This window comes from Mauremys mutica, chromosome 1, assembly GCF_020497125.1.
Source record: "Mauremys mutica isolate MM-2020 ecotype Southern chromosome 1, ASM2049712v1, whole genome shotgun sequence".
Classification (NCBI taxonomy): domain Eukaryota; kingdom Metazoa; phylum Chordata; order Testudines; family Geoemydidae; genus Mauremys; species Mauremys mutica.
Window position 1 is genome coordinate 47668226 of NC_059072.1, and position 17158 is coordinate 47685383.

The window sequence follows — 17158 nt, forward strand, 5'->3', positions numbered from 1 at the left end:
ATGTAAAATATACATGTTTGTTAAATGTAGGCTTAATACATTTAAAAAATGAAAAGTATACATTTAAGACTGAAATTCATGCAATTAAAAACAAAACAAAAACATCTGTATTCACTCTTTTCTCTTGAAACAATAGAACCAAATCAATGACAAGAAGGGACTTTGTCCTTGAATATGAAAGGATAACTGCAATCAAAGTATGATACACAAATAAAACGTGTGTACTGATTACTCAGGTACCAAAATTTGGTGGACTTACATCTAACACATATTTGTTTGAAAAACTATTTAAGGCAGGACAGACCCCCCTCTTTCCATTTAAATTTACCCAAATCTGTACACTTCACTCAGTTCTTCTCTTTATATCACTCCATAAAAAACTTTCTTTTCCTTTTAGTTTACAGTCGACCCTCTCTGAAATGTTTTGTGATAGGATAATGTATTAAGGATATCAGATAAAAGGCAAGATATTTTATCATTTTATTTTTAAATCAAAATGTGCATGGGATCTTATTCCTGAATGATACAGTCACTGTCATCACAAACATGGGATACAAATGGTTATATAAATAACTGCAGCATAAAATCTTGCCACGGCTTTGGCTCCTCATGGCAACTGCAGGCAGAGCAGCTATATTCTGCCAATGCTGCTACAGCTCAAGATAAGTAGTTGCTCCTAAACAGCTTTTAAATTTTGGTCTAAGCAGAAGGAACTTGTTACTGGAATTGGAAGAAACATTGCATTGGACAGAAATGTATTTAGGCTAAAGAGCTTCTAGTAATGAATTGATAATAAAGATGGCAATTCTATTCCTTACCTATTAAAGTGATCTTCTGCTAGCACACACACCACTAATCTGGAAGCCTTACTGGGATAACCACCTACCGAAAATAAAGGCAAGCCTTGCTGAAAACTTTTAATGGAGCCAAACACTCTTATGGAGATGCCTGGCAAAATAATCCAAAAAATGATTCTAAAGCAAATGTACTTACATACCCACCTACCTATCAAAATCAGAAAGCTATGCTAACAAGGGATGGATCCTCCAGGCTAGGGAGATGGGTATGCTATAAGAAGACTAATTTTCAAGTAAGAAACTACAATGTCCAATATATTCAGCCTCACTAACCAGTCCAGGGGCACTATTGGGAATTAGCGAATGGTACTAGATTAGAAATGGGTGGGTTAAAGATATAAAATATGAGTGGCCAATGGAGCCTGCAAGGCCAGATCAAAAAAGGCCACATCAGTTGACAGGTACATCTCTATCTGGTCACATACAGAAGATAGCACTTACCAAATGACTGCTCTGCAGATCGCATCATAAGATGAAACTCCCTTCTGCCCAGAGTTCTGCCATGCAACCCATAGAGTGGGCTTGAGTCACAGAGGAAGGAGTTTGGCTTTTCTCTAAGCTTCTGAAATAGTCACCATATCCAATGAGATATACTTATTTTCATGGCTCTAGTTCCTTACCAGTGGCTCTAGACAAGGACAAATAAGGCATCTAATTTCTGAATGGGTTCAGTTTGACTCAGGAAATACTTGCAAGCCCACCTGCCATCTAGAAAATGAAGTTGCATTCCATAGGGTGCCTATACTTCAATCACAAGGATAAAGATGCTTTTCGAGGCAAATAGGTAACCAAACTGATCTTTGCCATAGGTTTGGTTGCTGTCCCTAAAACTACTTTGTCCACCATAAGATGGAAAAATGCCTCCTTCATAGTTATTTCACTTAATTAGCCTCACTCTTCATACCAAGGTGACTTATCTGGCATGCAACCTGGTTGTAACAGAAAATAGAGCACCAAGATTCTTAGATAGAAAGGTATGATGCAAAAAATCCAGAATAAAAATATAATGTTACAAGTAGAATTTGGAACACAGTCTGAGCCTGGAAACAGATCTTAAGAATCTGGAAATAATGAGATGCTTGGTGACCTTGTCCCCTAGATATCTTGAGAACATCAGATTCTGCCACTTGGAGTTAAGATTTAAGACCTTGCAAAAGCTAGTGAACAGGAAAGTCCAGGTAGTTCATAACTGAAAGTTTCTTCAGATCTGGATCCGGCAAGTTACATTCTTGGGACAAGGTTCTTCACACTCCAGGTGTAGAACCTCTTCCAGTATGAAGTAAGTGGAAGCTGTCCCAGCTTCTGCAAGCAGCTAGTTATGTTTTATAGACTGCTCTTTTGTACAGTCTCTGGGATGGTAGAGTTGATTTGCTGTCTTTGGTCCCTAATCAGTTACTGAGTGAGGAGATCCTCCACATACAGTGAATCCATTGTCTGCAGGCTGAAATCTCTCAAAGATGAGGAAACCAAACTGCTGTGATGCTACCAAGATCAACGAGCTAATCTGTCTTGATTTTCCTTGCAGACTTGGCTAGCAGAGTCAGAAGAAGGAAGGTATATATCAGGGCATCAGACCACTGAGGGCGGGGGGAGTATCTGCTTTCTATGCTAGCCTCTCTCAATAGGGGAGAGCAATATTTTGGTAGTTCTCTGTTGTCCTGTGATGTGAAGAAATCAAATGTGGCAGGAAGTTCTCAAGGGCATGAGTGAAGCTACTAGGAACTGCTGCAGAAGGTATGTGAGACAGAAGGAGAAAGGACAACATCATCAGATTCAGCTGTGCGACGCATAGCAGTCACAGAAGGGCTGATTCTCCTTCTGTTCATCCTAGCCCATTTGGCATTTATCTGATGTTTTGCTAGATCAATCTCAAACCACAGATTTCTGTTTCATCTCACTCTGAGTGCTTCATGTGGGACTAGCGTAGCTATTGGCTATCTGGATGCATTCCAGGCTGAAGGATGTGAATATGGGTAAAGGGAGGCCGCGTGTATTCACAATAGGGGCTGATATTCTCAATGGAGGCAGTCAGGTGGCACCAAAGGGAGAAGAGGGAAGAGAATAAAAGATTAGGCAGGAAACCTCTAGTAGTTGACCATATCATAGTAAGGGAAGGGTAACAATTGTTTCAGAAGGCAAAATGCACTAGTCCCTTAAATGTAAAGTTCTGGGCAAAAACAAAGGCAAATCAAATACTGGGATCTTTTGATAAACTCCTAATACAAAGGCACTTTCCAGCAGAGCTGTCTTAGTGTTCAGTAGATCCGCTTCCCAGTAATGGCTCTGGATTGGTGAATGGGGTTGTGACCGAGAATCTGCATTCAGAACACAAATGCCAAAAGCACAGCTGAAAACTGCAGGAGATCTAATCAATAACTGGGGATATTCCATTGACTGACTACAGGATGTCTTGTCATTTTCTTTTAACTACACGATATTAGAAAATGTAAAGAAAGCAATGGATTGTAAGGGGTCATACAGTATATGTAGCTGAATGAAGGGGAGGCATCACTAATGGGGACATAAATGCATTTGCTGTGCTCATTTGTTTGTTCGATAAAAAGAGAAAAATGCAAATTAAATGGAAATGCCTCATTTTCACAGGAGCTGGAAATAACACAGCAGCACATGGCAAGGCACAGCTGGTACTCAGGCTTACTGCTATCATCCAGGCTGAATGGCTACCAGGATTAAGAGCAAGCCAGGCTAAAACAAAACATCACTAGGCCGTTTCTTTTTTTTTTTCTTATTCTGCAATTCCATTTGGGTATGCTCATTCTCATGCAAACGTACGCACGTACGCCCCAATATGAATTTAGTTTGAAGTAACACAGAAGGAGGATCATCTTGCAAGTGAATCTACAGTCTTGGGCTTGTGCCCATTCATTTTTAGCACAGATTGTTCCCAGTTGCACAGAGGATACCATCTTGGTGAAAAAGAAAATGCAAGGCTCTTAAATTGGTGTTTTAGTTGAATAAAGAGGATAGTCAGGATAGAGAGAGATGTGTAAAACAGGGAAATCGATGAGTATAAAATCCAGGATGGAGGAGAGCATCCCCACCAAAGTGGCGAGAAGATAAGATGGATAGGTAGTGTTGGTGTCATGGTTACAACTCTCCGCCTCCCACCATTAGCTACAGGGCTACCTCACTCTTTTGTTTCCTTCGCTCCACCCCAGTAGTACCCCTTGTTCTGACCCGGAAGTGCAAAGAGAATCCCTGCCTGCTTTGCAGACAAGCAAGCCTGCTCTGTAGACACTGTGCACTGGATTGCCATGCGGCTTTACAGAGCTGCTGGCTTTCAAGGGGCTCGCCCCGCTTGTTCATGTAAATCATCTAAGGCTATTTGGCAACATTTACTGTGGCAAATACTCTTCCATATAGATCTATACATTTGTGAAAGGGGCAATGCCAACTTGAATTTTCTTTCAAAAACTGACTAACGTTAGCACCCTTTCAGTAGTATCTCTGGCACTTTTCTTTTCTTTCTTTTTAATTTATAAGTATTTAAAATATTTATAGGGGTCTTTTCACCAAGAAAGGATCAAGAACACCATCATCAACCATGCTCACGCCTGCCTCTATTACCACTCCTCCTTTCATCCCCTTCTTGCATATGCCTGCAGCTTTACAGCCTATTCAGCAGCACTGAGGCCAGGTCTTCCAAATTCTAAATACCCCTGCTCCGGCCAGGCCTGCAGAGGAGTCTCAAGGAATGTAGCTCCCTCACTCTGCTGCTCCTTCTCCAGCGTGAGCTTGCTCTCCCAAATGCCTGCTTAAGTCTCCACAGCTCAGTTGCCTGCCAGTCACTGGTATTTTTTGGTTTGGTTTGGATTTAGAGCTTGTCAGAAAGTTTTTTTTTAAATTTTTTTCCCAAATTTCATCAAAAGTGTAAAAGTTTCCAAACCAGCTCTAGTTTGATAATTATACACAACACAGTACATAGATTGCAAGGTCTCTGGGGTAGGGACCATCTGTTCTGTGTTTGTACAGCACCTAGCACAATGGGGTCCTGGTCCATGACTGGCGCTCTTAGGTGCCACCTCAGTACGAAGAGGTAATAATAACAACAATCATCTGGGGGCATAATATAAACACTGCCGGCTGTGCCTGTTATGTGGACCAATAGAAATGTAACTGTGTCATTCCATGAGCTAGCTCCTGAGGGAAGAAAGCCCACATCCATTGCTGGAGCAATTCAAATAAACTAGCATCAGTCTTGGAAATCTTTTCTACCATGTGCTCTACATAAAAAAGCTTAACTCCGCGCAAGTAACATCAAAGGCCTGACTTCACGCCACAAGACCAAAGAAATCAAAGTTATTGATTTAAATTACTTTGTTGTGCTTAGAAAATGTAGCTCACCTTTGGTAGATATGAACTTCAAGCCACATGTTTCTATCAAAGGTAACAGACAGAGATATAAACATGGCCTTGCACGTGAAGGAGTACAAAAGAGAGTAGCAACACAAGCTGCTGTTTTGTTTGGAACATACGACGTTACAACAGGAGTTAGAAAACTGGTGTTTTATCAGTGAAAGATGCACTCTCATCTCACAAAGATTTTTCAGAAATAAGCAAATAGTAAATCTGTGCTGTTATTTTTACGTGGACCAGAGAATAGAAAATTCAACATAAAGCTCACTCAGAACACCTCCCAAACTTGTCTGTTACTTGTGCAATAGCCATTGAAGATATCCACACCACAAGCAATTTACAAAACCCATCTATAATCCAGTTTGTCTCACTCGCAATGTTTTTTAGTCCATGTTCCTATTTGCTCCAAGAAACAGTAAGGCGATCTCCATTTTCCTTGCAGGTACCATGATGCTGGAAGGTGTTCTTCCTGCCATCAATTACTCTTTGAGTAAAACATATGAACAAAAAAAGAAGTTGCTATATTTTCCTCCACATTTTCCAGCTTCATACAGAGGCTTCTGCTTGCTGCTCCCTCTAGAAAAAAGCTGTTTGGAACTCACTTAGTGGCATTCAGGGGCTAGAGAAATAGGAGCCCCGTTCAACTGATTTAATTTAGGTTTAAAGAAAGAAAGTGTTTCTTCAAGAACTCTTTAGTTAGGGTTTGGTCTTGCCCAAGGTGGATTTGGCTAATGGAAGGCAGGTTCGTCTCCAGGCACATTGTCAGTGCAAGTGAACCAGGGTCTGATCCAAAGCCCATTGAAGTCAATTGGAGTCTCTTTACTTCAATGGGCTTTGGAACAGTGCTGTAGTTAAACTAGGGCAACCCCCTCTGTGGCCACTCTTATTTCAGTTTGAGTGGCTTCTTAGGGTTTACTTTAAACTTTTTCCTAGTCAATTTAAGCTAAACCTGGTTTAAAGTGTCCATACAGTTTTTGGCACTGGTTTAACTGTACTGGTTTAAAGTCACACCTTCTGCTAACCAGTGCAGCTCTGCATGCAGACAAGCCCATAGTGAACTCAGACAGTGTTTAAGGCAATGGGAATGACACTGAATCCTGTAGAAGAGATCAACCTTCTCAGTCAACCTCCTGTCTTAAGAGACCAGCCCAAAAAATCACCACATGCACTGAGTACAATTCTACTCCACTCTTATGAGAAGATTGTCTGTTAATCAACCAATTTTTGTTGAACCTTGTTGTGCTCTTAGGACAGGTTTCACTGTACTACATCAGTCACATCTAAATCTGTCTGTGCTGATCGGTACTGTAGGTACAGCATTTTGCAGTAATTTGTTGAAATAATTTGTATGAAAGTTGAAAACATTACCAGACTTCAGCCCAACATCATTTAACTTGGCTGATATGCAAAGGCTTAGAAAAAACAGGCTTTTAAAGAAAAGAGAAAGCTTATTCTACTTGTGCTAGTTAGTGGCTATTGCTCCACTCCCTTTTTTTAAAAAACTGCTAACACAAAAGAATCAAACAAACAAGCTGGGATAATCAGATCCCAAGCAGTTATTCCACCATCCCACATAAGTGACCTAACATGCTTTTGTCACACCTCAGATTTCTCCCTAGCTATCCATTGTTTATTTATATCAGTCTGGACTGATATAAATAAAAAGTGTTGGGATGATTGTCAATCACAATTTTATACAGATTAGTTTTCACTTTGAAATATATTCATTGATAAAATCCGCTGTTACCTCACTGGGCCTCTTCATTCTCTTCTTTCAACATATCAAATCACTTCTAAGGGCTCTCATATGATGCAGCACAAGGAGCACGGCCCAACACTTTGGTCTGAGTCTAAGGGCTTGTCTACACTTACCAGGGGATCGAAGAGTGGCAAATGATGCATCAGTGGTTGATTTTAGCGGGTCTAGTGAAGACCCGCTAAAATCGACTGTAGATCGCTCTCCCGTCGACTCCTGTACTCCACCTGAATGAGAAGCGTAAGGGGAGTTGACGGGAGAGCGTCTCTCATCGACATAGCGTAGTGTGGACCCCATGGTAAGTAGATCTAAGTACGTTGACTTCAGCTACGCGACATAGCTGAAGTTGCTTAACTTAGATCGATCTCCCCCGATAGCGTAGACAAGGCCTAAGGCATGAGGGTTTTTTTCCCCTCTGCCCATTAGGAAGTTACTTTTTTGACTTCTGAAGCAGAAATGGGATTAGTTGTCAAATTTCAGTCAGTGAGCAAAGATTAGTCCAATCATTGACACCATCAGGATTATTGATCAACCGGTCACCAATAAAAACTGACTTTTAAAAATTATGTTCCAGCTCACGAGAGATTGACAGCATGGGGTACTGAACTTTAACTACAGAACAGGTTCTGCATGGATAGCAGTATCTGCCTCCTCATGTTGCCGACAACATGCTTCAACCCATTCTGAAAAGACCACTTTTAGAGATGAGTGGGTAGTTCATTCTCATGTGCATTCAAATCCTTGGCCTCTCTACATAGGCTGATAAGGATTTCCAGAGATGATGGTTTTGTCAAGTGGATATTTGTAGGAAAGCAGCTAAGACCCATATTTCACATCAGTCATACAATAGTGCACCACAAGGCAGTGATTTTCAGGCTTCACCTTCACTTGGGAGAATGGTGTACTTTTAATCCATCTTAACTAAACTCTGTTACAATCCTAGTAAAGATAAATCTGTTGCAGTTTTAACCCAGGTTAGCTGGTGGATGTAAATCCTAGGGAGTTTCTTCCTAGTGAATGGTTTTGAAGCAGTGACCTAAAAGTGAATAAAAGAATATGTTGTTTTCACCCAGGTAGAGTAAGAATGTAAAAATTTGCATTTGAATCTCTGTGGCTAGCAGCACTGACTTTCTCAAACTTTGAGGTGACTGATTTGACATTCTGGATTATAAAAAAAAGTCAGATTTATTTGTGTTCACAGGAAGACTGTGTTTAATGGGATACCCATAAAGATGGTAGAACCAAAATTTAACATAGTTTTCTTCCTGTCTTTGTGCATTGGATTTTACAAAGGAAATAATTAATTGGAGCTAACACATAACTAAAACACCAGCAGCTCAATTATTTGTAAACCCTATAATAGGGGTGACCAAAGGCAACCTGCAGCCACTTGCATCTCTAATAGAGTTGGGGCCCACAGAGACTGCAGTCATCAAGCATGCAATGCACCATCTTGATCAAGATGAAATCTTCTTGGATCCAGATAAAGTACTGCATGCTGTGACTAGTAGTCTCCATATAAAAGACAAATGCACTGACAATCAGGTTCAACTAGTATAATCCAGGAGCCCAGGCAGCCAATCCACATCCACGAACAGAACTCCCAATCAGGCACTAGGTAAAGATTTCTGAATGCCCATTTCTGCTGGCACTGCTCTCTCCAATGCCTAATCACGGATAGCTGCTCATATATGTAATTCAGTCTCCTGAGCACTGAAACTATATATCCCCATGGACTGGAGCAGCGCCTGGCAGTTCTGCTAGGGAGTGGTAGCTGTAACTGATTTTCAAGATAGTGTACTAAAGGCGTGTCTGTATCAAACTTATTTTATTCATTTGACATCCCACTGAATTCCTTGCTTCCAATATCTTCCTTTTTTGCCTTGGTGCTTGAGTTTTATCCATCTGACTACTCAGACTTTCCAGCTTTCCTTCTTGCAGATTTTCATAGGCTCTATTCACTTGTTCCCTCCATCCAGCTGCATAGCTAATATAATTGTTATCTGCTTACTCTGTACCTAGTTAGAAAAGGTTATCTATGGGTCACACTGAAGACCATCCTTACAGCAAGGAAAATGGAGAATAAACATAAGCATGCACTCTTTGGTGTAGATAGCCCTTCCAGTTTGACTTTGGTTCTCCAGTCAATGTTCATAAGATTGCTAACAGTGTTCTGCTAAATTGTTCAATTGACTTCCCTTGTGGAAGGATGGGTGTGGTATGGGAGCTTTGAAACCCACTATTTTCACTGACACCCTGCAACATTTGCAGTAGTCATAACATACAATGTGTTATTGTAATTGCATGTGCTCCACACTTGGCCATCTACAGGTAGTCCCTAAATTGGTCAGTAACAACATATTTCAAAGCCAAGAATTCTTACTTCCATGAATGCAAGTGATAGTTCTTTTCTGCCTGACATCATGACCCAGAGGCAAATTATTCACAACACAATATGGCCCTGGCACTTAGGCCAAAGCATCAATGTGGAAAATGAATAGCTGGTTGAACATGGGATAGGTTAGCGCGAGGGGATAGACAAATTGTCCAATAATCTCTTCAAAACCTCCTGGTGGCTTCCTGGTCTATAGACTTTCCGCACAGAAGGTAAGTGACAAGGGTCCATTTTTTCTCTCTCTTCTGGCTCTTTCCCTATTCATTAGGTCCTTTGCAAAGGTGATATAAGGACTGCACAATATGAAAAGAGTCCCCAGTGAACCCACAACGTCAGGAAACTCACCGGCTTTTGTATATCTCTTGCATTGGTTCTGGTTTCTTCTGCTTCAAACTGAACTTCAGCCATGCCTTGAGAATCACCTCAGTACCCTTCATGTGATAGAGTAGGTCACTTCCCAGATACTGGACTTCTCTCTCAAAGGGGTCACACTTACCAGGTTTTAATTTTATTCTAGAGTCTTGCAATCTGATAAGCACTTTCCTTTCATTTCTCATATACTGCTCAATACCCTTGCTGTACACCAGAATGTCCTCTAAAAATGGGATTCATAGATCATCTTGGAAACCACCAAATACTTGTCCATGCAATATTGGAAAGCAGATAGGGAGCATTTATCAACTCAAAGGAATGCAAAAGTCCACTCATCTTTCCTGTGGTGTTACAAATGCTTATGAGCACCTTCACTCAAACTCCTAGGGATAAGCTTTACCTTGATCAAGTACAGTAAAGCCATTCATTTTCCACTGTCCTAAATTGGATTCTGGGTAGAAAATGTCTATCTGTATAGTTTTATACATTAACTCTCCATAAATCAATATAGAGTCTTAATGTCCCAGGCTTTTTCTGTCTACAAATCACTGGAAGCACAATGGTTTTATCCTTTCTATCAGGAAAGGATTTCATTATGGCTTTTGACCTTCCCAGATTGGGGTCTAGGAAATGATGTTATAACAGTAGTTCCAGCAAACTGGGTGGATATCTGCTCATTTTTGTCCATCCTCATATATTCCCTTTGTTTGATTCACAAGTGCTGTATGCTCTTCTCACAGCATTTTGTGAAACTGTCCCTTGCTGCTCCAGGGTCAAGTGAGAGAGGTCAAGCAGGGTATCCCAGCTCAGAGAAAGCAGAGGGTTTGGAAGGTTCTGTGGCTATATTATTAGCTGGGTACAGAGCTACTATTAATTGTTCTGAAATTACACGAATCCCCTTTGCTTCCACTCCTGGCTCAGACAGGGTGACGCAGGCTGTGTATGTACTGCACATTCTATCTGGGTCATGCAGCTCAAAGGGACTAGAATATCCTCCTGCCTGTTCTCAGGCTAAAAGATCTATCCTCCTTTTCTGCTTCTGCAGATTAAACAGACCAGAGTTTACGACTGTTTGATTTTGCGCCTAAGTACTACTCCTACCCTTTGAACATATGGACTGGAAATGGTCCTCTTTCATTCTCTAAATTCAAAACTTCTTTTATGACATTTAAACAAATCACAGGCCTCTCCAATAGCTATTTCCTTACAAGGAATTCTATCTGCTGTCACAAATCATGTACTATGATTGGGCAAACTGAGTTGTACTTCAAGCCCTCCCTCTAAAAATAAAAAAATAAAAAGAGGAATCTTCCTTCAAGTCAAGATTTTTTCCCATTCCCAGAAATTCAGCAAGTGGTTTTAATTGACCGAGGGGTAATACGCTTTTTCCCTTCAACTGCCTCACAGCAACCCTTGCGACTGGACTATCTTTACCAATGAAATAGGAAGGATGGTCTAGTTAGTGGACAGGGTACTACCCTGGGAGCCAGGAGAGCGGGATTCAGTTCCCAGCTCAGCCACAGACTTCTTTGTGACCTTGGGCAAGTTACTCTGTGCCTTAGTTCCCTGCCCATAGAACAGGGCTAATACTCACTGCCTCACAGGAGTACTGCAAGAATCAACAGTCATTAATCGGAGGCACTCAGATATCATTGTGAAGTGAGCCAGATAAGTACCTAGATAGATCTGAGGCCACTGGAGTGGCTGGCTCCAGAATGGCGCTTTTCCTGTCTTCTAGTCTCCAAAGACATGTTTTCTCTTCCTTGCCTGCTTCCCCTTTCTGTGGTGTGGCTGGCTCAGGATTGCTCAAGCTGCCTGCCTCACTCTGCTAAATAGCACTCATTTTCCTGAACGGGCTCTGCCTGAGCATCCCAACTTTTGCTGATGTTCCATCTCATTAAAATAAACAAGGTTCATGCACTCAAGCAAGATGCCGGACTACCTTTAGGATCTTCTATACATCCACCTATCTCGGGCACTTCAAACTTCCAATTATTGCCTCTTTTCAGCCCGGATATTATCACTCCATAGTCCTGTTGTTATTGCCTGTAAAATTTAGCTGTGGATGATACATCACTGCTGTCTTGGCTCGGCCAGATGAAGAAATGATACTTTGCTGCAGATCCATCAGGCACAGTAATACATCCAAAGGGGTTTCTCTGGGCCCCTGAACCACTCTGCTCACACGCTGATATAAACAAAAATCAGCCACACTTCACTAGACCCGCTAAATTGACCACCAATGCATCGGATCCCCCGGTAAGTGTAGACAAGCCCTAAGTGATCAACTCGTCATCTAATTAGAGTACCATGCTTGGTTTTCCTCCTCCCAGGTATTTGACAACTTCATGTAGATTGTCCATTTTAAGGTGATAAAGACCTCTCAATGTCTAACAGTAAGGTCTCCTGTTCATCTGTCACTGATTCTTTGTTATGAGAGTCTACCTATAAAATCAATTATCTCAGTGGAACCTCCACACTTACTGCACTCTGACGGGAAGAGATTTGAGTGGAATGCACAGGCACAGAAACACTGAATTGCGAACTTGATTACAATAAAACTCAAAGTCAGAGTAACTTCTCCTAGTGCTCTTTAACTTCCCTGGACAAAACTTTCCTGTCTTCTCAGCTTTGATCTGTCCTCAGCCCCCTTGACTTAGCTTCTCTGAATGTCCAGCAGTTTACCCAATAAAGGGAGAAATCCCCCAGTCATGCTGGAAGGACCAGTCATATCCTCACACACCTGGTCTATTTGTCTCATGTGTTCCCAGGTCAGCTTTCCTGTCTCTACCCCTCTCTCTTATTTTTCCAGAGTGGGGACTGCTAGTTGGCCAGATGAGGAGCCATGATGAACTTTTCCACAAGTACTCCTGTTTTTTTTTCCCTCAATGGTTCAATTTGGAACGATAACTTTCCATTATAACTTTCCCTTTCTACGAAACATTCAGTGTAGTGTGACCAATATGTTATAATATCACTACCACCATAAAGCAACACCAGTACTGAAAATATGGTCTCATTCTTCCACAGCCACGTGTGGAGTCTTTTGACTCATAAAATGAAACACTGAATGAATGAATGAATGAATGAATGAATAAATAAATGAATGAATGCCTGAGTGAGGAATACTGAAAGTGCTGTTAAAAGTCACCACGTACCTACAGTTTTGTGACCACAGACACATTTCTCAAATTTATATGCATTCTGGAAGATTCAGAATTTAAAGCAAGACACTAGTTTAGCCACCTGTATGGCAAATTTCGTGGATGGTATTTAACTGGATGTGAAAGGAAAGTTTGACTCCTTTGTCTCCATTTCCCTTCAGTTTCACAATACACTTGTTTTATTGTACAGCAAACTTGATGTCCAAATACTGTCTTTGTAAATTTGAATGAGCTCTCCTGCATTACAGCTCCACATAGTATACATTATATTAGCCAAAGACCAGGGAAGTCAAATACATTTTGTGAAGAGTTTCAAAGTTCATATTTGATTATGGTGTATGGGCTGGGGTTACAAAGTTAGTGACCTATATTACCCTCCATCCACAGCAAATCTCCCACTGATGACAATGGGAAGATGTCCAGAAAACTGGGTCTAGAAGGTGGCCCCTCTGAAATATAACTAAGGGTCTGACCAGCCCCCTCCCACATGAGAACCCATGGAAGAGGGCTGAAGGGGGAGGTAGTTTAAAATTCTTTTTTATGAATTTTACTCCTGAACTGTTCTGCCTAGAGTGTCCGGCTCACACATGGTGCAGATCCTAGGTATCCCAGTACCTCTATGCTGGTCCTAGGGCCTCATCATCCCATATTATCCCTCTCTTTTTCCTTACAGCACAGATTCAACTGAGCCATGTTGTCAGGGCCTCCCCTGGCTGCAGCTGCACTCAAGACGAGCGCCCCCATCAGCCCCTGCAAAGGGGATGATGGGGAGGTATTATACTGCAAGCAGTGGGGGATGCCTGCTCCCTCTCACCAAACAAACAGCTCATCTCAGGGGAAATGTGGGGACTGCTGCTGCAAAGCCAGCTGGCCCCACTCCTACTTAGGCATGGTAATGAACCATGTGCAGAGTGGACCATCCATGTGCAGGTCACGGGGGTAAGAGTGGGAGCTAATGTTTTACTTAGGAAAGTTACTGTTACATTCAGTATTCTGCAGTGGGGAAAAATGATATAGGGCAAGTTAGGGTCACTGCTATTTCTGTCCTTTCCTTATTTGTCTATTTTCAACTGTTTAATTATTTTATTTGCATGCACAAGTGTAGCTTCTGCATCTGCAAATCAGACACACTATTGCATAGCCATGTTATTGGAAAAGCGGTCTCTTAATAGGTCACTTAGGTTTCAGGGTTGATTGATAGGCATGGGGGCTGTTCACAAATTTTCAGAGATAGTTCTGTCTATAAGAGCACCACTTCATTTCATGTATAAAAAGATTTTATTCATAGCAATAGGATTAACACCAACTTTTTATCAAAGAACATTTTGCATTCTGCAGAATCTGAAACAGTCACGGCAATACTAATAAACAAACAACCACCACCAGATAAATCCATCCAGTCGGCTGGATAGGGTCACAGGATGGGAGTTTGCACCCCTGCTGTATATAATAACATGGTGCCATATGGCTGAAAACAGATAAGCACAAAGCATTCGAGGCAACTAATGGGAAATAGTGAAAACAACTGCCAGGAGAATGTGGTGCTCACATTAAAATATTTTTTAACTGTTTGCGTGAGCCGGTCATGTGATTTTTGCTTAAGGCTGTACTCTTATATAACTAATAATAATTGTTATTACATGGTTGTTTCCCATCTTTACAAGCAACATAATGAGCCTAGCCTTATGTTTGTCTTTCTTTTCCTTCCTTCATGAGCAGATAAGAACATGCCTGTGTTTCTGCAATTATGCTCATATCGTCTTTTATTGAGCTGCTGACTACTGTCAGAAATCACAGAATAGGACACTACATTTGACTTTTAAAGCCAAAGGACAATCATATTGAAGGTGGGCAGACATAGGGTTTTAAAGCCCAGAGTTTGCTTCTTATATACACATCTGTTAAAATAAAATCCTCAATATTTAAAAAAAAAAAGAGAGAGAGAGAGAATCATGTTATCAAGATGAAATATGAAAGCTATAATTCTTAACTCTATTACCATATATACAGCTGTGATAAAAATCTTACTGTCAATTTCATGCTTTTTGGACAGATGGCAGGGCTGGCTTCTGTATTGTTCTCAAGGTTGTGGTGGTGCTGGATTTTTTTTTTTTAAACATAATGCAAGTATAATGAGCCAAACAATATTGTTCTATCAAGACAGAAAATTCTATAGCCTGGTAGCTAGACTGCTGTCACTCACTGACTTTAGGATTCAGGAAGAAAAATTAAAATAAAAGGCAAAAGAGGCTTAATCTGATATTTGGTTAAATTAGACTTTTAAAAAATTGGTCTTCAGTACTTTTTTTTTTTAAGTTTGTTCTATGATTATTACTATTCTTTGTAACAACACGACCAAGTCCACTATACAAGGCTACACTGCACAATCGACCATAGGGACGCTTTAGGAATAATCTGAACTATCCTCCCATCATGATTCAGGAGCTCAGACTAGGTGACAGTAGGTCCTTTCCAATTCCAACCATAACACTGATGTCTCAGACCAGGTCCTTGTGCCCTGATGTAGAGAAGGCCAAAGACAGAAACACGGGGGAAAAGAAAAATTTAAAAACAAGGAAGATGATGGCTCAGAAAGAAGAGATAGATGAAAGACCCCGCAATGCCTGACTTGATTGGCTTTCATTCTGAAAGTCACCTGCTGGTGAGTGCGCTTTGCTAGCAGGGGTGGGGCAATGCACAACCCATGTTCAGCTCTGCAGCCTGAAATTCACTGCAACGACCAATTTTTATTTTTTTTATTTTAGACAAGTAATATACGTCAGCCCTGACAGGCCATTCTGCGCAGTAAGTGGTGGTTGTTATACTAGCTCAAATCACCCGTTTTTATATTCAATAATCTGGGCACCATGGAAACAAAAGCAACCACAGCTGTTGTCAGAGCAAACCAGATAGCACATGGGTGACTTTATCAAAAAGTCCTGTGGAACAGATAATAAGCTAGTCATTTATTATATACTTTATAAAATAAAAGAGGCCCATCAAAATGAATAATAGGATTTACTATAAATTTGCAACTATGTGGCACACATTCTCTGAAAGAAAATACCAAAACACCACGGATCTTTTTTTTGTAATGTATGTTAATGTGCATATTTGCACACACACAAGTTGTGCCTCTGAATTCCTGACGTGTTGTGATTATACTCAACTCAAATATTAGGCATTTTGTTTCTATACCTGTGATTGGGATCTCCAAATAGGCTATCTAGTGTTGCTGTATGCAAGTGTGAAAAACTGGGATGGGGTGGAGGTGTAATGGGTGCCTATATAAGACAAAGCACCAAATATCAGGACTGTCCCTATAAAATGGGGACATCTGGTCATCCTAACAGCAACAGAAATTAAAGTCAGTAACACAGGAAAAATTACTTGAAAAACATAAGAAATCAAAGAGCAAATTCTGTTTTTTTCTTTTTTTCCTGACCTTGATCAGGGATTGTGTCAGGAGGTAGGAAGCTGCCACAGTGAATCAATGGGACCAATTAACCTTTGGAAAGAATGAAGTTCTTTAGGGTTAAGACTACATGATCGCCAGGTAGCCCAGCATGTTACCGTTCCTGATTAATGGCCAGCTGCAAACAGGGTTCTATGCTAACTACACTGGAAATGCACCACACTGAATATTAAGAATAAATGAAACTCAAAATGAACTAGGGTTATCATCTGCTAAAGTAGATATGCTTTTGATACACAGTATGTAGATTAATATTAAATATGTAGATAACCATGAAACATTTTTTATTAGCCAGAGGACAATCACTGCATACCCAGAGGTCTTTATGTAACTGCAATGTCAGTCACCAATAATATTATTATAAATCAGGTCCTAGTAGCAATCTTCCATCCCTTCTGCTAGGTTACCAATTGTTCTTTACATTGAAACACATCTAGCTTGTTTCCAGTGACATGTGTCTCCACTGCTTTTAGGCACAAGACACAGTTCCAAGTTTCAAGCACAGAGATTAGAAACAAACAAACAAATCACCCGTTATTTTGAAATGTTAACTCCATATTCAGAATTCTTGCCTTCCTCCCAAACTGCCCATTCAGTTTTGGTTTCTCGTATTTCAAAAGAATTTAAGAAAGACTCCTTTTTCACAACCCCCCCCTTTAACCCTCTCCCCCCCTCCAAAAAAATAAATAAAAGAAAATACAGAGAACAATTCCACCACCAGCTTTTTCCCCAGGTCAAATTGTTATTCTCAGCCCTTTCTGA

At 40.8% G+C, this 17158-nt stretch overlaps 1 protein-coding gene across 4 annotated transcripts in view; it reads right to left on the reverse strand.

The window, feature by feature from the left end:
* The window catches only part of ST7 (suppression of tumorigenicity 7), a 233005-nt gene that overhangs the window by 152152 nt on the left and 63695 nt on the right, over positions 1-17158 (reverse strand). The window lies entirely within an intron of this gene.